Source organism: Vicugna pacos, unplaced genomic scaffold (assembly GCF_048564905.1).
Source record: "Vicugna pacos unplaced genomic scaffold, VicPac4 scaffold_19, whole genome shotgun sequence".
Lineage (NCBI taxonomy): Eukaryota > Metazoa > Chordata > Mammalia > Artiodactyla > Camelidae > Vicugna > Vicugna pacos.
The window spans coordinates 39,661,239-39,685,056 of record NW_027328740.1 but is presented as its reverse complement, the minus strand read 5'-3'; the positions used below and the strand labels follow the sequence as shown (position 1 = coordinate 39,685,056).

Below are 23,818 nucleotides of genomic sequence, written 5' to 3'. Positions count from 1 at the left end.
ACTCCGACTGTTTTGCCCTGAATATGTGTTCTGTTTATAACTCATCCCTACACCTTGGAAAACAACTCAATAAAAACTCAGTGGGTTTTCCACCAACCATGGGCAGGAGTGAGGGATAGTATGTTATAATATTATTAAAAAAAATAATAATAATAGAATACTTAAAACAGCGCTGGGCACATAGGAGAGAGTCAATAAATACTTCCTGGCTTAAATCAAAAGTGATGGCTCATCGATTCCATGGCTGCTGTATTTGCTGTTCTAGTTATTCCTTTGATCCATTACATTTTTTAACTGAAAAACAAATACATGCATATGGTTAAAAAAATTCAAACACAGCACTAAAATACACAAGTGAGAGAAGTTTTCCCTAATTCTCTGTTCTTTCAGCCCTCCCTGGAGATGCCACTGTTTACTATACTTTGTGTGATTTTCCAGATATGCTATGCACATTCCCCCCTATGTATGTAAATTCCCTTAAAGTTTTAGTTATATTTAACTTAAAGTGCTATAAACCCTGAAGTGGCTTCTCCCCCGGTAATAGAAAAGAACAAACCTGTCTCCATATTAGACCTGTTCCTTTGACTTTAATCCTGTGCTCTGCCTCCTAGGCTTCATCTTGCTTGTATAAAAATGTGCCTATAGCCTGAAATATACAGGAGAGCCTATTCTGAAGTCTCTGCCCTTTAAGGATATTTAACACATTTTCATTCATAAAAAGATTAAGAGGTTCAGAATAGAAAATAACGTTTGTTTTCGTGGAGGTTTACAGATTTGCCCAGCCAGGCAGGTAGCTGCAAGAACAAAGGATTCTAACAACAAATAATTCCTACACCAAGAAGTTTGCAACAACCAAGCACGTAGGAAAGGAGCATGAATTCTGACTTGGGTTGATGGTTTTCCAACATTAGTTTGCCATCTAGGTCTACAGAAACTTGCTATTCCATGCTCCAACACCTGGTCTCCCAAATTATTGGCCTGTCCTGCACTGAGGAGAATGAATTTGGACTCGGTAACACTCTTATCTACCTAGCAAGCTGGGCACTGGAACTGAGGGAAGCTCTCCCACACCCAGGGACCTACTGTGACCCCTTGATGTTTCCCCTATGGTGGGATGTGGTTTACTAAGGAGGGATGGGGACTATGCACCAACAATCAGGCTGTCTGCTCCCTCTGGGGCTCTGATCTTGTACCACCCCGCTCCCCGCCAGCCCAACACCTGGGACAGTGGAGCTAAGGCAGAGATATTGCCTGTCTGTTTCCTAGCGTGTAAAAGGGGAAAATGTACTCTTCCCAAGGTAGATCTGAGCGACAACACCCGCGGGTGCTTGGTTCCCAGAGCAACAGGAAACCCAGTTCCGCGTGGGGGCAACGGGTGTGATCCCCATAGGGGTTCTGCAGAGGCCTCGGGTGAAGGGCTGGACCAGGGAGATAAATTTGGGCTGCGGGCCTTGAAGGGTTAGAGAAGGGTACAGAGGCAGGACTGCTGCCTGTTTCAGGGTGCGACCAGAGGTAAAGATTTATCTCTCCATCTCTGCTACTCCCCTCCCCCCCTCCAGATTACTCCCTTTTCTCTGCACCTCCTGTCCATCTGTCTACCTCCACTTTTCCCCTCCTCCTCCCATCTTCTCCCTCCCTCACTTCCCCAGCTTCTCTCACAGAACCCAGAGGATCGCTGACCCTCCTGCGCATGCGTAGTCAGTGCCAGCTGGACCGCGAATTGGAAGCCCCAACTGCGAGCCGAGGATCGGCCCCAAAGGCATCTCAGCTCTGTTGCCCGGTAGGCCTTTGGCTCCTGCCATGGGCCGGGGCCTCCGGCTGTAGAAGTACAAGGTGGGGGGCTCACCGGAAAGGTTCAGGCGGCTGCGGGAGGGCAGTCGGCGTGTCACAGCCCGTGAGGGCGCGAGTCAGCGTGTGTTCAGCTAAATTGCTCGGGCCAGGCCCCTCTGCCCCTCTGCCCCGGCCACAGCTACCCAGGGACAGGTGTGCACATGCCGCCTCTCGCCCCAGCCGGGCTCCCCTCAGTCCGCGACTGGCGTCCCCTTCCCCTCTCCCGCCCGCCAGTCCTCTCCTCCCGGGCTTCCTCTCCTCGGCCGCCGGCCCGTCCCCACCCATGGGCGGGCTGCGTCCCGGACGGGCGGGGTCTGCGGACCCGGACGGGGGCGGGCGGCAGGGGCTGGCCTCCGAGCGGGGCTGCAGCCCGCGTCCCCAACCCCCCTCTTTCCCTGCCCCGCAAACCGGGGCTGCCCTCGTCTCCCTTTCCTGCTCCCTGAGGACCAGCTCAGTGGTGTGGGCACTGCTTCTCAGGCTGAGAGCCTCAGGCTGTAACGCCCAGCTTCTCTTGGTGAAGTTGGCAAAAGGGAGCTTCAGTGCTGAGTGAGCTTCCGTCTCCTCCCTTAGTGTTTCTGCCCCAGGTAATTTTCTTGAACACTTTCAGTTGTTATGATGGCTGTGCTTGTTAATGTCACGTGTTTTTATAGTGAGAGAGAGAGTTCTGTGTTGAAAGCAGGGTTTGGTTCAGTTAAAAATAAGCTGAATGCATGAGTCTGTGACATCCTCCAGGCTTCCCTCTCCCAGGGTGAAACGTGTGACCGTGGATTTTAGAAAGATAGTTACAGTCCCAAATAAGTCCAGCACAGCTAGTGTGTGTTAACAGAAACAGCACCACCAGAAGCTTTGGAGACATAGGGACATTGCAATCCTAAAGAGCTCCTGGCACTGTTTGGTTTGTTTTGGTTTTTTGTTTTTCTTAAATTGTGTGGCAGACTAGTTGTATAGAGGGGAAAATAATTGTCAAGAAATTTTTTTTTCATATAACAGCTTTTTTGTGATATTGTTCACACACCATGAAGTCCATCCATTTAAATGGTACAATTCAGCAGCTTTTAGCATATTCACAGTGGTGAAACCATTATTATTCCAGAACGTTTTCATCACCTCAGAAATAACAGTGGAAATCAATGACCTATCCACTCCTCCCCAGTGGTGGTTCTAAAGAAGTTTCTTGGCTGTTCCTGACCATAAATTATCTTGTTACATTCCATGAAAAATCTGGTAGGTATTCTAATCAGAATTGCATTGAATCTATCAAAACAGGAAGAATTAATGTCTTTATGGCTTAAAATTCTTCTAAGCATGAATAAATCTGGGACCCTATATTTTCATCTGTCCAGAGCCTGGCCCTTGGGAAGTCCTCACTACTTGTTGGGCTTGTGAATGATGAGATTCTATACATCGTTAGTTGCAACTGTTGCCTTTCACAGGAGAGAAAAGTAACCTCAGTGAAGCAAGTGACTCTCTGTTGGTCAGAAAGAGTGACAGCCAGTGCTGGAGTGATCCAGTTGACTTGGTGCTTGCAACCAGAATTCTCCACCACCTACAGCTAAGGGGATTAGAGTTTTCTTTTATTTTTTCTTAATGGCGTTGCTTTTATTTTTACTTATTTTTTAAAATTATTTTTTATTGAAGTGTAGTCAATTTACAATGTTAGTTTCAGGTGTACAACAGAGATTCAGTTATAAACATATTCATATGTATATACATATGTTTTAGATTATTTTTAGTACAACTCATTACAAGAAATTGAATATAGTTCCCTGTGCTATATAGTAGGTCCTTCTCATTTATTTTATATTTATTAATTTGTATCTGTTAATCACCCCTTTCCTGCCTGCTAAACACAGTTTGCTTTCTATGTCCATGAGTCCATTTCTAGCAGCACCGTTTTTCCTAGTAATATATGCTAGTTGGCTGTTTTCAGTTTCAGTAATTCCATCTTATCTGTGGGCGCTTTTCTTCTGGTGGGCCTTTATGTGGTTTGCATATGTGGTAATAGAGATCTGTATTTGGGAGAACTCCAGGCCTAGTGTCGTCCCTGGTATGGAGCACCCACTGAGCTGATGCTTGAACTGTGAAAAAAGCATAGTAAATGTTGGAATTTCCACTATGTTTGAGACTTCCAGGTTTCTATAATCTGTTTAGCCCACCTTAATATTGACTGCACCCATACTGGGTAATTTGGTGGAAATTCATGGTATGGTGGTGTAGAGACAGGGAGTTGTATGTTTCTTCTCTTTCCTTTTTCTAACACTCATTCTCCTTGGCCCCCCGGATCCTCACCCAGAATTGCCCAGGGATGGTTTGGTGCTGCGCTGAGGCAATATCTGTTAATAAGGCACTTTCCTCATATCTTCTGAGCCTCTATTTGATTCTCTGCACAAAGAGGGCTTAGACTAGATAAGTACTTTTCAGTTTCTTTTTAAGCCATGTTTCCTTTGAGAAACAGAAAATGCAAATCTCTCCTCCCATTGTAACCCTTTAGATTTTGATAAGTCCTCCAAGAGTGACATAGCTGTTTGTGTAAAATGGATGTGATTGTGATTCCAGGTGGCACAGAAAAGACTCTTCAGTGATTTATTGCAAGGAGAGGGCAGGAAAGGGTCAGTATGTCACACTTTCTAGTGTGAGAACTGGAGCAGGGTCTTGGGTTTAAATACGGTGTCTGACGTGGCCTCTCTCTAAACTTGTACAATGTGATAAACCTCTCTCCCTCAGTTTCTTGATGTGTCAAGTTGGGGTGATAATATTTTAATGCTTTTGTGAAACATTATACACATAAGCCATTTGTGTCTTGGTAGAAACAAGACCTGCTAGGGAGTCAAGGATTTCTTTAAAAAAAAAAAAAAAACTTGTCCATAGCACTCTGTGTGTATTTTGAAGTTTCTGGACAGTGAGAGTTGAGTTTAAAGTCTATTGTGGGACAGGTTGCCCATGGTTCTCTGTGCCCCAGATTGCCCCCTCCTCCCCAGTCCTCTTCCTCTCAGACCAGGATGAAGTTCCCTAGTAGATTTACACAGAGGTTTTGTGGAAATGGCTCTTCATTTTATTGTTTCACCAAGGAGGGCTGCCATCATGATCTCTGCGATCAGGTTTTGGTGACCTGAAGGCTATGCAATTGGGGGTTTCTATTTAATGAAAAGAAAAAAATTATGAATACAAATTTAGACCTAGGGTAGTTACAGAGTCACTTGGAAGTGGGGACCATTAGCTTTGTTTGCTTCAGGTGCAGTGGCCTCTGGCCACGAGGACCCATCCTCGTGCTCTGAAGTTGGAGGGACTAGTGGGTTCAGTGGGAAATTTAACTGAGTGTATCTCGTATGCTGGGCATTGTCCTATTTTTGCTGTGTGTTCCGTATTTTAGACAGTGAGCTCATTAACCTCAAAAGCATCTTTAAGAAACTAGAGTTTTATTTTAAGATGTAATGTAGATTCCCATGTAGTCATAAGAGATAATATGGAGAGGGCCTATGGACTCTTTGCCCAATTTTCCTAAATGGTTCCGTTCTTGCAAAGTTGGGGTACAATTCATTACTGACTCACTAACACTTTGAGGTTTGTATTATTGCCCTCATTTCTATTCATTATTTAACTGGGGCTTAGAGAAGCACACAGGTCTGCCCTGGTCACCCACATGGTAAATGTAGAGTCAAGTGGAATGTGGGCTTGGGATTTCCAGGAAGTACCATTATGATGGTCTGTGGCAGGGAGCAGCATTCACTTTGCTTGTTTATTCATTCATTCAACAAACACTAATTAAGTAACCTCAGTGGGTCAGATGCTTTCATAGCGTTATCTAATCTTTCAGCAGTACTGATGATCAGGTAATATTTTCTTTTTTAATCTGAGAAAATTAGCTCTTAGTATTTATACCCCCCCAAAGGATATATAGCTCATAAAGGAGGGATAGTAAATCTGTACAGTCCCCCCTTTTTATGCAGGTGGTACCCTAGGCATTTTACATTTGCAAACTTCCATAATCCAGATATATTCTTGTACGTCAAGAATTTTTTTTTAATTGAAGTATAGTCAAGTTTACAATGTTGTGTCAATTACAAGGTGTTTTTCAACTTTGAATTAAAAAATGTTTTTTGATTAGGATAATTAGGTTTATTTATTTGTTTCATTTTTTAAAATGAGGTTCTGGGGATTGAACCCAGGACCTCGTACATGCTAAGCACGTGCTCTACCACTGAACTGTACCCTCCTCCCCAGGGCAAGTTTTCTTATCCATTATTCTACAGCTTAGGATTTCAAATAAATTGGAGGTGAAATCCAGATGTTTTGATCCCACTGTGGTTCTTTTGTTTATATTCTGCTGAAGCGGGTTTGGGAAAGCAGTTCCTTTGTTCATTAGTTTATTCAGCAGTTTTGAGCACTGATTTTGCATCAGGGTCTGGCTAGGTGCTTGGAAACAGAAAACAAGGAATGACCCTTCTCTGCAGGGTCAGGAAGCCTAGACCAAAAGCTAGGTAATGTGATCCGAGCTACGTTAGCCATGTGCAGACTCTGAGGACAAACTGTACCCCTGGCTTTGCTTGGACTTCCCTTGCCTTCTGGCTGGTACACACAAGGTCACCGCAACCCAGAGGTGCCTGCATCCCACAGCAAAGTATGAACATCGATCTCCTCTCCCCTCTCGGCAGGGCCTGCAACATGAGCATCCCTGACTATGTGCAGTGTGCTGAGGACTTCAAGACCCTCCCCGTGGTGGTCCAAGCCGTTGGGATCATCTCAGAGGAGAATTTCTTTTGCATCTATAAGTGAATCCCCTTGGTGAGCCAGATCAGCCTGTTCGGCTCCCAGTTGGCACTCTTTATCCACTACAGGCACCATTATGCGCCCGAGAATGGGTGGAGCGAATTCCAGACCAACCGCAAGCTCGTGGGCCTTGTCACCATTAGCGACTGCCTCTTGGCTAAGGCCTTCGATAAGCTCCACGTGCAGAGGAACTGTATGGCACCTCGCTTAATCACTCTCAGCTCTTTGTCTTTGTGCTGCATGGGGAGGTAGCCGAGCAGACAAGCACCGACGTGTCTTTCAATCTACGAGGGCTGCAGGGTAGTGAAGAGGATCAAGGATTTCCCTGAGTCACTCTTCATCTTGCTAAAGTCTAAGTGGTTGGATAGGGCCCTCAACAATTCTGGGGACAAGATCCCCCTCCTCTGCATCCTGTTTGAGAAGGAGGACTTCATGGGACTGGACACAGACTGAAAGTAAGTTTACCTGTCGGCCCATCCACCCTGGCTCTTTGCCGTTTTGCTTCCCTACATCCAGAAAGGGATCAGGAAGGAAGAGGGCTGTCTTGTAGCGAAGGGTGGAGGGAGGTGCAGCCCTCCGGTTTACAGACACTTAAAAGTGAATCCACTTTTGTTTCAGAGAGATCCTTTTAAGGTTAGTGTGGACACATCCTCCTGCTTTTCAGCCAGGAACCCTGGTGGGACCCTTGGAGTTGCTGTCCAATAGGTTAGACACAGCCACTGATGCTAGGAGCGCTGGAGAGTAGGCTGGTCTGTGCTGAGATGTGCTGTAGGTCAAATGCACATCAGATGCTGAGACTTGTCAAGGAAAAAGAATGTAAACTATCTTGTTACTTTCTATATTGATTACATGTCAAAATCATAGTATTTTACATACAGTAGAACAGTAATATCTGTTCTTAAAATCAGTTTCTAGTATTTGTTTTTTGTTTGTTTGTTTACAGTTTTAAATATGGCAACTGGGAAACTTTCTTTAAATGGCTCTCATTTCTTTTCTGTTGTGCATCCTGTCCTGGGACAGTCTCATACCTTTGCTTTTAGATGAGACGCTGAATCCCGAGACTCAGAACGAGGAGCTGGTTGAGCTGGGGGTGGAGCCGGTGTCTCCTGCCTCCCAGGTCCAGCACCTGCACGGCTCAGGCCCTCTCTTCCTGCCCGACAGCCACCATGCCAAGTTAGGACATCAGAAACACCGCCAGGGACTTCTGAATGAACTCCTTTCGCAGGGAAAGTTTTGTCACGGAGTATGGGACAGAGCAGGGAAATGTTCCTCCTCACTTTGTCCCTGTGATTAAGTCAACGGCCCCGCTTTGCCACGGAAGTGCAGACGAGCCTTCTGGGCTGCCTACCCCCCCCCGTTCTGCTCTGTTTCCCCGTGTGTCCATCGTGCTGTCCCTCGGGCAGAAGAGTGTGAGATGCCTTTGCCGAGAAGTGGTCCCCCTTTGCTGGGGAGAGTGAGGGAAGTTCTGTCCCCCCGGCCTACGGCCTCGGGCCTTGAGTCCGAAGAGCGCTGATGGCGGTCCCACAGGTGACGGTCGTAGGACCTGGCACGTGCTGCCGGGTCGGCTGTGAAGGCGGTGCTCTGTGTTTCTTGAACTTACTTAAGATCAGATCCTACTTTCTGGTTGTTGGTAAGTTGGAGGAGAAGATGCCAGAGAATTGATAAAATGAATGTAGAGACCAGCCCTGTGAGTGATAGGAACAGGGGACCTGAGTCCCACCTGTGTGAGGTGCCTACCGGGATCTGGACGAATTTTCTGTTCCTCCCAGACATACCTCTATGGCTTACGGAAGGGGCAAGTCATGTCGTGGCCATGATCTGTACTTGTCCTAACAGGGCCCTGTGATCTACATGTCCGCAGTCCCCTTCTGCTCCTTGGAGATGTGGTGTCAGGTTTAGGAGCCTGGGCACTTCTGAGGGCATAGCTGCCAGCACCGTGCTAAACCAAGGCTGGCTCGGTTCACCTCACATGTCACCACGTGCTGAGCCCCCAGGCATAAGTCAAGGTAGGTACATCGGTGCAATATAAGCAGGGACCACCTTTTCCCCCTGGACAGACTGGTGGGTGAGCAGTGGAAGCCCGGAGCCTTGCCCCAGGCCCCTGGCCAGTGCCTATTCTTTTGTCATAGGAGGCACTGTTGACATTTTTGTTCAGTAACTGCTTGGCTCTGAGTCTACAGACCCACCAGAGAATGCCAGCTTTTTTTTGCCTTTTGAAGTCTACCCTTGGGATTTGGTGGAGTAGCTGGATGTGTGCTTAGCCCATAGTGGTTGAAACTGTCCCCATTGTTTACCCAGAACCTCGTGTACCAGGCATGGCTCCCGGCATCAAAATACAGCAGCGCATTAAACCTTCCTCCTAGTGGGTTTTTTCTGTTCTGGTACCATAAGGGCTTATCCAGCATCTTAACGTCAGTGAGTTAACGCGGCCAGTGAGCTCGAGTCAAGCACGTTCTCTTCCAGTCACTTTTACTCCATTGTTGCTTTTGCTATTCCACAGTCATTAATTTTTTAAACAATGCTTTCGTTTAGGACCAGAGCCTAATTCTCTCCTTCTGCACTTGGTGGAAGTGAGCCTGAAATGCGACCACAATTTGTAGCTCAAAAGCTGCCTAGACGCATGTAGGTGGAGTTTTGTTTTGGGGCGCTGAACACGTTGGGGTCCCCCAGCAGCGCCGCTCCCCACAGGCCCCTGCCTTCCCTGGAGCAGGAAGTGAGGGTGGGTCTCACCGTCCCCGCGTCCCTGGCCTCACACACTCACGTAAATTCTTGTACATGCTGTCAAACACATTTTTGTTCTTGTGTTTTTCTAATTTTCTCTTGTTCCTCTTTTCATTTTTCTTCATTCCTCTTTTCTCTTGTACTGCCCAGTGAGCATTTTGTTGCTTCTGAAAATGTGGGCTGTGCACACCCTGCATTGGGAATAGCCAGATTGCACTCCGTAATGTCTCCATCGCTTTAAAAAGCAAAAACTTAACAGCTGCCTTTATCCATGTGTTATCCTAGTAGTCTTTTTATTTTCTAAATTTGTGGAATATTTGCTTTGTTAGCACATCACCCACTGGTGTTTGATAGCTGTTAAAATCCCTGCTTTGAGGGACCTGTTTCGTCCTTCTTATATTTGGTGACAAATGCGCCCTTATTAAATTTGTTTGATTGTTTTGAAGAAGTGAGACGCGAATTGATTTAGGCGGCTGCTGAGGGATACTTTTCATGGAGTATTTAAACTTGGAAAGTCAAAGTCTGCAGCACCTTGCTCGATTCCTGCTTTTCCACAAACGTGCTCGGCACGCGGTTCCTTGCTGTCGTTGTGTGACGTGCGTGATGGCGCTTCCTGGCCAGCGGTCACTGGTGAGAAAGTGGCTGGCTCGGGGGTGAGCAGCTGCAGGGGAAGCTGTTGGAGGAAGCAGTTAGTATTTTTTTTTTTTTTGCATTCAACTTACCCGTGCCATTTACTTTACTTTGCCTCCATAAAGGGGCAGAAGTGGGTCTAAAATCCATGCCACTATTTTGTTCCCTTTACGAGGGTGGTTTTTCTGAGTATGAGGACAACATGGCCTTCTCCTAAGTAGCTGGCTCACCTGGATCTGTTGGGCAAAGGGACTGCTAAAAGGGCCGTAGCTTCCTCTCTGCTCCAGCCAGTGGGCTTTCAGAGCCGGGTTTGTGGTTTGCCTCAGCAGCCGTACAGACCTCCCTGCCCCGGCCTTTACTTTTAACCCATTATGGCATTAAATAGCTGAATCCGTTTTTGTTGCAGCTGACGCCCTCCACTGACGGCCGTGTCGTTAGTTTGTGGTAGTCAGTCTCCAACACCCCAGTCAACCGTGAAGGAAGATGATTTGGCCGACCTAGGACCTTGGATTCTCACCCTAACCATGGTTCATCTCATCCGGTGGAAGGGTTTGGCCACCACCACCATGCTGACTATGAGGCCTTGTTTCTCCTTTCATGCTCTGGTCCAAATGTGGACACTTCATTTTTCACTGAATTTGTCTCGCTTGAGGCAGGCCAGAATATCTGAATGAGTCCATCACATTCTGGGTGGGGAACAGAACAGAAGTAAGTGTCGCAAGTAGATGGAGTCTAGGCTGTCCGGGTTGGCAAAAGCAGGCTGGGATCTGTGATGGCTGGGCTGTGCCCTGGACACAGGCTTTTCCTGTGGCTCCCGAGAGCCCAGGAGTTGGAGTGAGAACAGCTTTCCCTGGGTTCCCACATCCTCATCTGCTCACTGGCAAGTGTTTCTGCTAATTAGGAGCTCCCTCAGACCTCGGGCCCTTTAAAGCTAAGACCACGGGAGAAACTTGAGTCCCTTCTCCTGGTCCTGCTTTGTGAGAATCCATTGCCTTCTGAGGTGATCCGTGGCAGGAGATGCCTCCCCTTCCAGGGAGCACCCTACGGAGCACTGTTAGTCACTGCACCATGCTGTGAGCTTGTGGGGTTACGGCCATGGTCCCTGCAGAACCACACTTGAGATGGGCTTAGTGACGGAAATAACAGGACTGATTCCAGGGCAGAGCCGGGGGGAGGGAACATTGGAAATTGAATGTGACGTTAGACACATAGGTGGGTGCTGGGGCTGTTACTAAAATGGGGAGTCTGGGAGGTACCTGCCAGGAATCGAATTCCAGAGTAAATGGTGGACATGAGGCATTTTTAAGATGCCATTTGTCATCCAAGTTAGGACTTCAATGAGGCACTCGTGTCTATGAGACGGGCTCAGGTGAAGGAGCCGGACTAGAGATACACGTTGGGAGTCGTCATTCTTAGCTGGTGTTCACAGCCTTGCATGTGAATTAGATCATCTCGAGGGCTGCAGACTGAGGCTGAGGGGGGTCAGGGCTTTGCCTGGGTTGGAGGAAAGCCCAGACCATGCAGCTTTGGTGTGTCTGTCAGCAGCGTTTGGGATTTTCACTCTAATGCCGTTTATCTTTAAGGGGCCAGGGGGTGGGCATGGCCAGCCTGGAAGAAATCTGAAGGGAGGGTCTTGGCCACATGTGTGTCTTGGGAAGTTGCAGAGGCTGCAGGGTCCGGAAGAGGAGACTCCTCAGAAGCTGGAGTTGGAGTGGGGAGTGGGGAGAAGGTAATCACACTCACCTGTGAGGGAGGGAGGCCTAGGGAGACCACACCCTACCGGACTCGCTTTCCCATGAACAGAAGTCAATCATTCAGAGTATCTGAGGTGAGAAGGGATGGGCAGCTGGAGGGGAGGCAACCTGGATAATGCTTGGTGCTTGGAAAGTTTTGGAATACTCTCCCTGAAAAATAGAGTTAAAAATACCCAGACTCTTAAGAACATTGTTAGTGACTTGGGAGGAGGCAGTTGTTTTTCTGGCCTCCTAAGGGTAAGGCATGTATCCAGGGATAAACGGAAGATACAGACAGTCTGCTCCGGGGGCTTGATCCTTACCGGGGGAACAGTGCAAGGTTAAAGAGGGAGAAGGGCAGCGGAGGGAAACTAGCCAGGCCCCGTGTCAGGTACCAGTCGGCCGCCCTACTTGCGTTTTGCATTCACATCCATGCCTCCCAGGTGGGCGGTGGCAGCCCCCTTTTGCAGATTGGGAAGCCTTCTCAGAGGGGTTAAGGAATTGATCCATTTAGCGGCCAGTAAATGCTGTAGCAGGATTCAAGCAGGGCCGTGTCAGAATTCAAGAGCATGTTCTCTCTACTATTTCCAGTACTTCCCTGTTATACCTGGAATGGTGAATTGGGTCAGTTTTGGAGCCTTTCAGAAAAAGTATGATTTATGTGCCTCAGGATTGTTTCACAAAGCTCAGTGTTCTTTGATGGTTCTGAAGCACGCAGTGCTTTTCGCCCCACAGAGGTAAGGTCTAACTCCTTTGTCGGTGACGTGGTTGCAAATGATGTACAGGTGCAAAACCACACTTCGCAGCTTCTGAAGGGAAACTCTCCAATTCTCCCTTGGTCGGCTTTCTTCCACGGATGTAACTGTGCTGCAGCATAGGCGTGAGCTTTCTGTATGGAGTGAGGGTTTAATATCCAAAGTTAGCATAAAATGGTCAGATGAAGAAAATCGATGTTGACAATTTATTTTTGGGTTTCATTAGTCAAGATATACTATCAGTTAATGGCCCATATAGCAAATGAAATTGAGTACAGGACATTGCATTTCTTACTTTCTATTTAGAGTTCTCTTACAGAATAATTTTGCCTGCTTTGGAACATCAGCTCCATAACTCACGGCACCTATCAGTGTGTTGGTGTGATTGCATTTACAGAGTGAATGTAATCTGGGCTTCCTCAGCCCCAAACACTCCAGTGCAGAATCACGGGCTGTAGCCATCTCTTAGTCACGCAAATACTTCTAAAATTATATGATTCCAGAAAAGAAAGAAGAGAGAGAGAGAGATTGCCTTTATCAAATTTCCTTTCAATTCTAACTGCAAACAGTTGTTGAGCAGCTCTGGTTTCCTTTGGATATGAATATATACATTTCTTTGCATGTAACCTGGGTTTTGGACTAGAAAACCATGTTCTTGCTGTCCGCAAGCCACAAAAATAGTAGCCAAATTGCACACGTGTGAAATAGTTTATACTTTTTTCTGAGAAAGTATCCTTGAATTTGGGACTTGGGCTGTGATTTTTGCTTTTTGCTTCCCCCACCCCTCTTGTAATCTCTCACTCCTTCCCACGTGGCCCCCAAGAGTTTGTGGTCTCAAAGGAGCGGGTACCCAGTTGGTCACCATGTACTGCTGCTATAGATAGAGCCCAGACAAGACCTAAAGGACATTATCAGAGAGGACTTCCTAGAAGAAATGGGCTGTACATTCAGTTGTGAGGACAGAGTAAGAGTCAGCCAAGAGAAGGAGTCAAGAATGTGGCTCAGGTCGCAGGTGCAGCCCGGGCAGAGGCCTGGAGGCTTTTGGCGTGGGGACCCGGGGAGAGTGCCCTGTGTGGTCCAGGGTGGAGGGAGCCCCTGCTGGGGAGGACACTGGAGAGAGTCCGGGGTGTAGGGCTTTGGAAGAATTTGAGTTTTCCTAGAACTGACACAGTAGGCAGTGAAGGGTGTCAACAGAAAGTGATCCTCAGGAAAGGTACTTCTGGTTTTGTTTCTGATATTCTACAGAGAGAAGGGTCGGAACGGGCGAGAGCAGGTATGTCTGTCACTTTGAGAACCACCCCGTCATTCATTTATTCATAACACGCGCGCTTCTGTGTGTCGTGGGGAGAGAGGGTGTAGCCACATTAGTAAGCAAAATGTATTTGCTTCTTGAGAGCTTAGCATTGTCAGAAGTTGACTTAGCCTAGAATGTTCTAGGAACAGAGGAACAAATTGTGGAGGTTGGAGGGAGGGAAGGCTTCCTTGGGAAACAGTCAAAATGAGCCTGGAGGCAAGTGGGAAGTAAGAGCAGGTCAGGGGGCCCCTGAGGTCACTGGGGACCTGTGTACTGAGGTGAGGGAGGGCGAGCAGAGTCAGTGGTGGGGCTAGAACTCTACCAGGGAGCCTCTGGAGGGTTTGAAGTGGGGTTGACGTAATCAAATTTGTGATTTGGGAAGGCTGCCATGGCTCTGTGTCTGTGTGTAGTGGGGAAGAGAGGGAGGGTGCCACCAACTGGGGGATCATTAGAAGACCATTCACAGGCTGGGATATGGGCATCGGGGCTGCTTGGGGACGGCAGGGGCAGTGTGCTTGCCGGCTTTCCTTATGGGGTGCTTGTTAGCGGGGCCGCCCTAGAGGCACCATGTGGCTGGAAAAAAAGTGATGGAGGCCACCACGTGGACTTTCCTCTTCTCTCCTTCCCTGCCTAGTGTGATGATCTTAGCTCAGCCAACATTTGGACCTGAAGAGCTAATTTCCAGGGTTTCCCAGGACTTTGTTGAGCTCGTTCGAGTGAGATCTGATAGGATTTAGGTTTGTGTTCAGATCTGGATGTTCACTTAGCTAGAAACGTCCTGTCGTTTCGATTTCCATAGGGGTTTTTATTCTTGATATAGATTGCTTTCTTGGTGAGAGGAAATTTAATACAGCTGTTGTCTTTTCCAAAAATAATCATATCTTTTAAGAACTTTAATATTCAAAAGAATAGGAATATATAAAATTTTTAAAGTAAGTCTTTGGTGTAGTTTCTTTGCTTTCTGAGCTAATGTGGAGTTAGAGCCTTTGCATTAACTAATAGCACATCCTTGTCAGTATTTAAAGAGCTGTTAGTGAGCGCCCCAGGCCCCACCTCTCAAAGAATCGTTAAAGTTTGCTCTGAAATAGTGAGGTCATAAAGGTCTTCTTTGCAGAAATCGAACGGTTTATAATACGCAGCATTGCTCCATTTATAAAATAATAATAAGTTCAAAATTAAGAAAGTGGAGGATAATTGATTTTTTTTAAAGCCGAAACATAAACTTTCTTGTGCTAATGTTCCAACTGGAATGTTGAAAAGAAAACTCCTACTGCAATATCATCTACGTGGTATACATATATGAGTTTCACGTCTGAAAAGTAACTGCGCAGTGGTTTTCGAAGTCAGGAGCATTCCAGCTCGGTTATTGACAGTGATGATTTTCAATGGAACAGCCTAAATTTGCCTTCTTAGCTTTTTTTTTTTTTTTTTGTAGTGAGAGGGTTGAGTAGTGCTTTTCCAGCATGATTTTAGGGCAATTTGAGGGCAGATGTCGTGTACCAGCAGTGAGATATTTCCATGCATTTTATTTTCTGGACATCACCAGGGCACATGTGGGGTTTGTGCCTGCAGGCTGGAATGCTGCAGGATTCCCTGATCCATCACCGTTATGTCTTGGAGCTGCTCCGGTCAGTGAATGATTTTCTGTGGCTTGGAGATAATGTGGTCTGATGGAGATGTGCAGTTAAAATGCTATTACTTGAAATAAGAGTAACCTAGAACATTGCTCTAACAATAAAGGATGAGGGAGGAGAATTGGCTGAGCTGTTTGCAGTGGGGGGTCTTCTAAGGTGACTCCCTCACCGTGACTCCTGCCAATATCCGCCCCAGCCCTGCACGGTAGTCCTGCCGAAGCAAGCAAGCACTTTGCTCAAAAACGCACTGAATTTCCTTGTGCTTCTCTTTGTTGGCTTTTTTCTGAAAGCACACTTTACCCTTTGCTTAAATGCCATCCATGCTAGTCACCTCTTACACTCATTCTTCTGGACCTCGTCCATACATAGCTGCTGAATGAATGAACAGAATGTAGTATCTCCATGTAGTGGGACATTATTCACACGTAAGAGTGAATAAAAAAGAAAAAAAAAGAGGAAAATGAAAAATGCCACCTGTTTTGGGAAGTCCACCCTGACTGTTCAACCCACCCTTTTCCCTTTGAAACCACATCACTTATGCTCCTCTCTACTGTTTTTGATAGTACTTACCACCTTCTAATAATCTTTAAAATTTAAAAAAAAAAAAGAAAGAGATGCTGATACTACTTCAAAATGGACAAGTCTTGATAACAGCATGTTAAGTGAAAGGAAGCAGACACAAACGGCCACATATTGTTGATTTCAGTGATCTGAAATGCCCAGAAAAGGCACATGCAGAGGCAGAGAGCAGGTGATGGTTGCACGGGGCTGGGTGGAGGGGGATTAGGGAGTGACTGCTAGTGATAGGGGGATTCTTTTGGGGTGATGAAGTGTTCTGGAAATAGATGGTGGTGAGGGCTGCACAACCGTGAGTGCGCAGAAGACTGCTGAGCGCTGTCTCTGGGACTGCCTGTTGTAGGGCGGCTTTATTTTGTTCTCACCCTGCAATGTGAAGAGTCACCTTCTGCTGAGGCCGTTCTACTCCTGTGAGTGGTGAGGCTCAGAGACTTTGTAGAGTCATGTTTCTTTTTTCCCCCTGGCTGAGTGTAGGCAAAAAAATTTAAGCCTCAGAAAGTGCTCCATCTGCAGAAATGTCTTTTAGTTTTGCATGGTGTAAAAACCTTGAGAGCTTTTAATTGTTGATGCCAGTCTGTGGGGGTAAATAGCCCATGAAGCCTGGGTGAGCCCGGGAATAGCCGCGCTTCCCTCCCAGACACGGGTGGGGATTTCACCCCCGTTCAGGCAGTGAAGGACCCAGACCCGTGAGCGGAGTTGACAGTCGTGAATATTTACCTGTATCTGCTGCTTCATCTTGGATATTAATTTCAAGCTGAGTCAGTTTGCGGAAGCAGCCTCATCCTACATCAGGAATTTATAGTATCTGCTCTTTGGGGTGAAGACCTGACAGACTGCCTTGAATTAATATCTCAGATTCCTTTGTCAAAAGCAGAACAGCAGAAATACAGACGTCCTTTAATGCCAGTGTGACCTGGAACGGGTTTAGTCTCTGTGCCTCAGTGGCCTTATCTGTGGGTGGTGAAGATGAAAACAGTGCGCCCCTCAGAGGGGCTGGTGAGGGGGGAATGAGAAGCACAAATGGAGGACTTAACACTAGATGCTCATGAATGACCGAATTTAGTGCTCTCAGCCTGGTGAGGCCTCAGTTGCAGAGATGTCAGAACAGAGCATTCCTAGCCGGAGCTTGATCCGTGATGGCAGCTGTTATGATCAGTATCACCACTGTGCATTATCAGGTAATTTTAAGACTTGGTTATATGAATTCATGAATAATGTTAAAAGACTAGACATCTCAGATCCAGTTTACATAGTCCTCAAGATTTCTTCTGAGAAATGGGTGGTTTCTTCCCCATCTTAAATCTTAGATGAGTCTCTAAAAAATTCTGTATTCCTCCATCTTTTTGCTTTAATTCTCCATTTCTTAAAAAACAAAGTTTTTAAATGGAGTTAATGGGGACTGAACTGAGTGCCTCCTGCATGCTAAGCACATACTCTCCCAAATGAGGTATAATCTCCTCCATGACTTTTTTTCAAATTTACCTTCTTAGTTTACAGAGGTCTGAGGCCTCTAATTCTTTTTTTGGAGACTTGTCCATGAACCTGTAAATCTATAATTAATGGACAAAATTTGGTTTATTTAAAAAATCAATAGAATATTCTGCAATCCATCCAAAAAGAAATGCTCATTGACTTAAAATGTTTCTCCTTTAAGGTGATTTCTCCTGTTTGGTCGAGATTAATTTATCAACAGGCATCCTCATCATCATAATGACCAAACTCGCTGTGAGTGGACACCTACCTAAGGCTAAAATGCTTTCCTCATGTTTTAATTCATAGCAGGTGTTTGAGGGTAGGTATCAGTGTCTCCATTTTTGCAGCTGAGCGATTGAGACTTGGGCAGCTTGTCCCAAATTACACGCAGCTGGCGGTGGCTAGCTTGGTGCTGGAACCCAGGCTGTACAGGATGCATTCTTAATTACTCCTCTAATCAGCCTCCCGTTAAGTGGTTACCCGAACTCCTGTGATTCCATAAATGGCCGATTTTAGTGATCTCAGCCTGATGAGGCCTTCAAAGGAGAGACACCATTGAGAAGGTGAGACAGAGGGCAGAAATTAAAATTGTTCATTTTCACAAATTTTTAATTCTCAGGTAATTACTTAAAAAGTTAATTTTTTTTTATTTTAGTGCTCTGTAAGCACTAAAAACAAAACATTAAAAATAATTATAGTGCAAAAGAGAAGTGGGCTCTGAAAGTCCAACCACTGCTAATGATGTTACTTGTTTTTCTCTAGTGGCCCTTATTGACAGAAATACTTACAGAAAGACTGAATTGGTTTTATGTAGTCTTAATATGGAATAAAAGATTGTCAGTGAATATTGAAAGTAAAGTCTTTACTCTTTTCTTTCCTGTTGATGAATATGTAAGTTGTTTTCATGGCTTAACTACATTTCCTCATTTGTGAAATTTGAGTAAAATCGTTTAACTTGTCTGACTGTGAGAGTTAGACGCCTTGTATACAAAGAACCCAAGAGGTGCTTAATAAAAGTGTGCTGTCATAATGACAGATATTTTAGAAGGATCAACTCTGAATACTAAAGAGTGTCGCTTCTTTCTGATACATATTCAATATGTATATATATGATATATTTGAATATGGTTTAAAGTAACAAGGATTCATTTTTTTGTTGTTGTAGTATGAAGTTTTATTGAAATCTGTATCATTCTAGTGAGACAGGGACTAGTTAAATTGCCTTCATCAGATGACCTTGAAGATTATTTACACAGAATATGTATTGTTACAAATCAGAATTTATGTTGCCGTGTAACCATCCACTCAGACATTTAAATTCGTGGGATTCTGACCAGATCCATTAAGTTTAGTAAAATCCAAATTGATCATTTTCAGGGAATAAGCTCCTCTCTTTTGTGATTAAAGAAAATTTTGATTTTTTTTCCTGCATTCTTAACAGGTTTAAAATATCAAAACTTTGATTTGACATGTCACTTTTTTAATAGAGAGAATAAATCTCATGCTGTTTTATTATGTAAATAAATGTTTTTGTATGGCAACAACCTTGTATGATATCCTGGCTCTTTGAGAAGTATTTTGCAAGATACTTAGATAACCTAGTGTTGGAAACATACAAACGTGAATTTTATGAATATAGGCCTAGTACAGATCTGTTGGTTTTTGTTACAGTGCAAGACATGAGGCATAGGAGAGCTTTGCTGCTGATTGCCAGTACAGATCCCATGTCTCAGTTTCCCCTCCTGTAAAATGAAGTGGCTGAACTGGATTCTTTCCTCTTCTAAGATGAGTTTCCATGAGCCTATGTCTTATGTTTATATTCAGGAGTATTAGCAATATCAGATTAAATACTGAATATCCCTCCCTTCCCCCGAATCAAAGTGCAGCATGTGCTACATAAGCGTTTATTTATCTGATTCTCGTTACTGATCCTACAGGCAATTTTTGTGTTGCATCTTTCCCGGTAACCTGGAAGGTCATTTTAGCCATAGGTGGCACTGTTGCACCTTCTTACAGTCTTAACTTTCCTGTTTGTAAAAGAAGGCTTAAACAACGTTATTTTATTTTGGTTTATTTGCTTAATGCTTCAGAATAGCCCAATGTCCATTATGTCTGTCTAACTGGAAAAGTTATTCTGCTTATATCTTAGATTTATTCTGTCATCTCACTGTGAACATTTCAGACTTGCTGTGCAAACAATGGCAAAATCGAGCTTTTCTTCTAGTGTTAGAAACCAGTGAGCCGGGATTTTATGAAAGAGCTAGAATCGGCATCTGGAGGACCTTAAAAGTGAAAAGTGTATTGAGTTCCCTGAGTTTTGACCCCGCCGCTGTGTGTTAATTGGTGGTTGGAGATTTGGTACATATACGAAGGGGTGTAATTTTTTGACTTTGGTTTGCCTGCACGCGCTGCCACTGAGCCACTTGAGCCTGAGTCAGTTCGTTTTGAGTTTTTCCCTCGTCTGTGAGATGGGGACATTCGTATATGATTTGTAGAATTGTGAGAATTAGAAATTATGTGCAGTGTTTACCACAGTGGGTATGTCAAGAGTGCTCATAATCTTTAGCTGGTGTTTTGTGTGAAGCCATCATTTGAGAGTCTTTGGCAATTACTAAGAAACAGGAAAATAAGAAGAGATGGTTTTATGATGAAAGATATTTGAGGAGGTTCCATACTTCCTATACACATAATTTAGCATCAGCAGAATCAGAACTGTTACACAGTCACCCTGAACCAACGTTAAGCCACAGAATTATTTGTTACTTCATATATTTTGGGGCTTAAGGAGATCCAATACTTACACACATGTTGTCTCCAGCAGCCAACTGAGAGATGACACAAAAGAGTAGACAGGCGATAAATGTCTTCTTTGTTACTGATGAAGCCAAGTTCTCCATGAACTTCAAGGCTGTGGGAAAATGCGTGTCATGATACTGTGTACCAGAAGTAGAGACTCACCCTGTCCCATGTAGCTCTGGGCCACAGCGAGCCTTCCCTTGAGAGGACCTGCCCCTTCATGCACAGGGCTTTCCTGCCATGGAGCTGAGCATCCCGCGTGCTTCCCAATGGTGACCAACACTGGAGTGAAAGGAAGGGTTTCACATGCCCTGCTTGTCTCCCCGGACTCACACCTCACTCTGTTAGTGTAATGAGTGCTAGCTGTGGGCCAGGGGTGTGAAGGAAGAAGCACTCTCCATGGCCCAGAGGAGTGGTTAGGAGGCATCCCCTCCCTCAGTTTAAACAGGTGGTTGGATGGAAAATAAGGGTGCTCCCCAAGAGTTTATAAAAGGAGAAATAAGGATTTTATTTGGGACTTAGTTTAGCCAGGAAACACATTAGATGATTAGAGGGGAGACTTGTATATCACTTTGATATTAAGTTGACATTTGTTGAACACCCAAAATATGCTACATTCTTTTCTGAGGGTTTTACAGAAATGAATCCTTCAATCTTCTCAACAAGCGAGTAAGGAAGGTTTGATTGTTATCCCAGTTTTACAGTGTGGAAATTGAGGCACACAGAGGGTAATTAAGTTGGCAAAATCACAGAAATAGTAAGTTGCAGAGCTGGTATTTAAACCCTGGCTGCCTGGTTTTGAGGCTCCCAGAGATGGGCTTTTGGTGTTTAACATTATCAGCATCCCTGAATCTTTGTACATCTGTGCATCTGTTAGCCTAGAAAGGACAGGGAAAGGAGAGTTACACAGTTGCTCATAGTCATGTCTTGGCCACTGTCCACGGAGAGTGCACCGTGATTGGCGTTAATTGTCTTCTGGGCAGTAGATCTGTTTGTATAATAGATATTTAGTCCATTGAGTTAATCTAGAAACCCTTTCTGCTCCGTTTCTGTCCATGCTTGCCATGTGACTGCCTGCCCGTTATTGGGCCATGGAGGAGAAAATGTACTCATGGTTGAACTCTGATATTTCAGTCTGGTTCATAGATCCACGTCTTCTGTTACATTAATAAGTTAAGTTTCTGGTTTTCTTGCATCAGTGTCTCATGAGTTTGGTTAATGTGAAACCAGTCCATGGAAGCCCAGGGGTGATGATGGTATAATTTCTGAGCACGTTGTGGCACTTCTACCCGTGCAGACGTGGCTGGAGTTTGTCCAGCTTCCTCACTGATTTTCCCCAACAGCAGGGTCCTCTCCCACCCCTGGATGTGAGGTTGGGAGCTCTCTGACTAGGCCAGTCAGAGGCCGAGTCCGCCAATCAGAAAATGATGAAGTACCTGAAAGTGGGTTTAATAGAAGACAAGGGCTTCCAGGTAGTCAGATGGGCTGTTCGAATCCATTTGTTGAAAAGCTGTCCACTGTCTGTGGTTGAGCTGCTTCTTTGCTGTTGAAAATTCTGGAGTAGATGAAGGGATTTTAAAAAGCAGAAAGGAGTGATTTTAGGTGGTACGTCCACACCGGTGAGACGTGATGGATGACCGCCTGTGTGAGGCATAGACAGAGTCTACAAACTTCATAAAACAGCTTTAAAAGCTCTGCCATCTGAGTACACTTCATATGGGGTCCAGATCATCACTGGTCATGCTGTGAGGACAAGTAACTGATGATGGCAGAAAGGACACGGAGGCATCAAAAAGGTCTCAGTCATGTTCCCTCTTTAAAGGATGGGGCACAGTGTAATATATTTGAGCTGGTTTTTCACTGAACAATTTTTAGTGTTTTCTGGGACTCCCCAGTGCCCCAAGGTTCCATGCAGCTGGGTGTCCCCTCAGTGCAGCTCTGTCAGCACTTGCCCTGGGCTGATGCGGTGTCACGGGGAGCAGGACAGTCAGCGTCCCCTGCTCCTCCGAGCTCCGTCTCCTCATCCGCAGAGCCGGGTTTCTCATCCGTGTCTACTTAGTAGGGTTGCTGAGAATCACACTTGATGCTTCAGGTGTGACTTGTGGTTGTCTCTGTGATTGACATATAGTTAATATTTGATAGAAACACTTGTTTTTTTAGTATAATTGTAGCACCTAGATTGTAGTGGTTTTTAGTCTGCATTTTTTATAACTTTATTCTTATTTTTAAATATGCATTTATTTTTATTTATTTTTTTGGAGGTACTGGGGACTGAAGCCAGGACATTGTGCATGCTAAGCAGGTGCTCTACAACTGAGTAATACACACCCTTCTTTTCTGCGCTTGAAAATATATATTGCTATACACAAAATAGCTCTTAAGCACCATCATGGGACCTAGTCACTGTATAGACAATTGAAGACGTATGCTATTTCAATAGGAATAAATGTTGTTGAGACATACATTTCTGAATTTGTTAATGTGCTTAAAAACGATCATAGGTAGTGATAAACACGAATCTTTGATCCAGTACTTCTTAGGGTCTGTTTTGCCATCAAGGGTAATTACATTCTACAGAGAAGGCTAATTGGGTCTCTTTGATATTTGGATGGTCTAGCAGATGATGAAGGCTTTCAAAAGCTGACAGTTTTGTATTTTAAATTAACTACAAAGTTATCTTCTACAAGTTGTAGATACTAAGCTTGGGAAGTGCCCAGTAATCCAGGGGGTATGTGTCTGTGTCTGTGTCTGTGTGAACGTTTGTGTGTGTGATTTCAGGAAGGTAGAAAGAAATTCCATATAGACTTCTGATACCTTTCTCCTCCATTTCAAGGTGTTGGCATGTATTTACACTAATAAATTGATATTCTGTTGTCATTTGGCATATTGGGAATAGGACTTTCTCATACTTGTTTCAGAAGGGTTAGGGAGCATGAGCTTAGGAAATGGGAGGAGATAGAGGCAGGGAGGTTCTTTAAACTTTGTGCAGAATGAGAAACAGTAACTTTTCTCTTTTCTTCTAAAGCAAACTGGCACTGAATTTTAACATACTATTACTCAGAATTGCTTTTCTGATCAGATACAAGTACCTCAGATTTTTTAAGGCAACATGAATGATGAAATGTGTTTTAGCAGTTATCTTTAAAAGTAGTTTTATTTTTCAAGTAAAAGGCTATAGCCTGTTCTTTCTTCCAGCAGTACAAGAAATTCTCATTGTTCTGTCTACATGATCTATGTGCTTAGTTTCTTTTCTTTTTTTTTCTTTAAGTGCTTGTTTCATTGTGGTTTGAATGAATGTTTAAAATTTCTGGATTTTGATCTATAGAACATGCTGATTTATCAGAACTGTTAAAAACCTGATTGTTCACTGCTCCTTGTTTGGTGGGGCACCCTATTGATATCTGTTGTCTGTTAAAGAGGGAAATTCTTCCTCTAGTCTGCAGATAATTAAGTGAATGGTTTACAGCATGCCTTTAAAATTATTTGAATGCATTGAACATGTTTGTCCAGTGAATTTTAAATTGACTCATTGTAATGACTTTGCTTTGATTCTGTGGCTTTTGCTCCTCTCCACAAGAATTTGAATTCTCTGTTGCATTTTGTATACAT

The 23,818-nt window shown here is 44.7% G+C and overlaps 1 protein-coding gene across 4 annotated transcripts in view; it reads left to right on the top strand.

The window, feature by feature from the left end:
* Positions 1-23,818, top strand: part of LOC140693408 (trafficking protein particle complex subunit 9-like) — a 101,755-nt gene that overhangs the window by 43,728 nt on the left and 34,209 nt on the right. The window contains exon 8 of one of the 4 annotated variants that reach the window (XR_012069142.1): positions 6,483-6,744. The exons of 2 other annotated variants lie outside the window; for them this stretch is intronic. The gene's annotated coding sequence lies outside the window, so the exon portion shown is untranslated. Of the gene's footprint in view, positions 1-6,482; positions 6,745-23,818 lie in introns of those variants that run through there. One more of the 4 variants, XR_012069143.1, reaches the window with a different exon arrangement.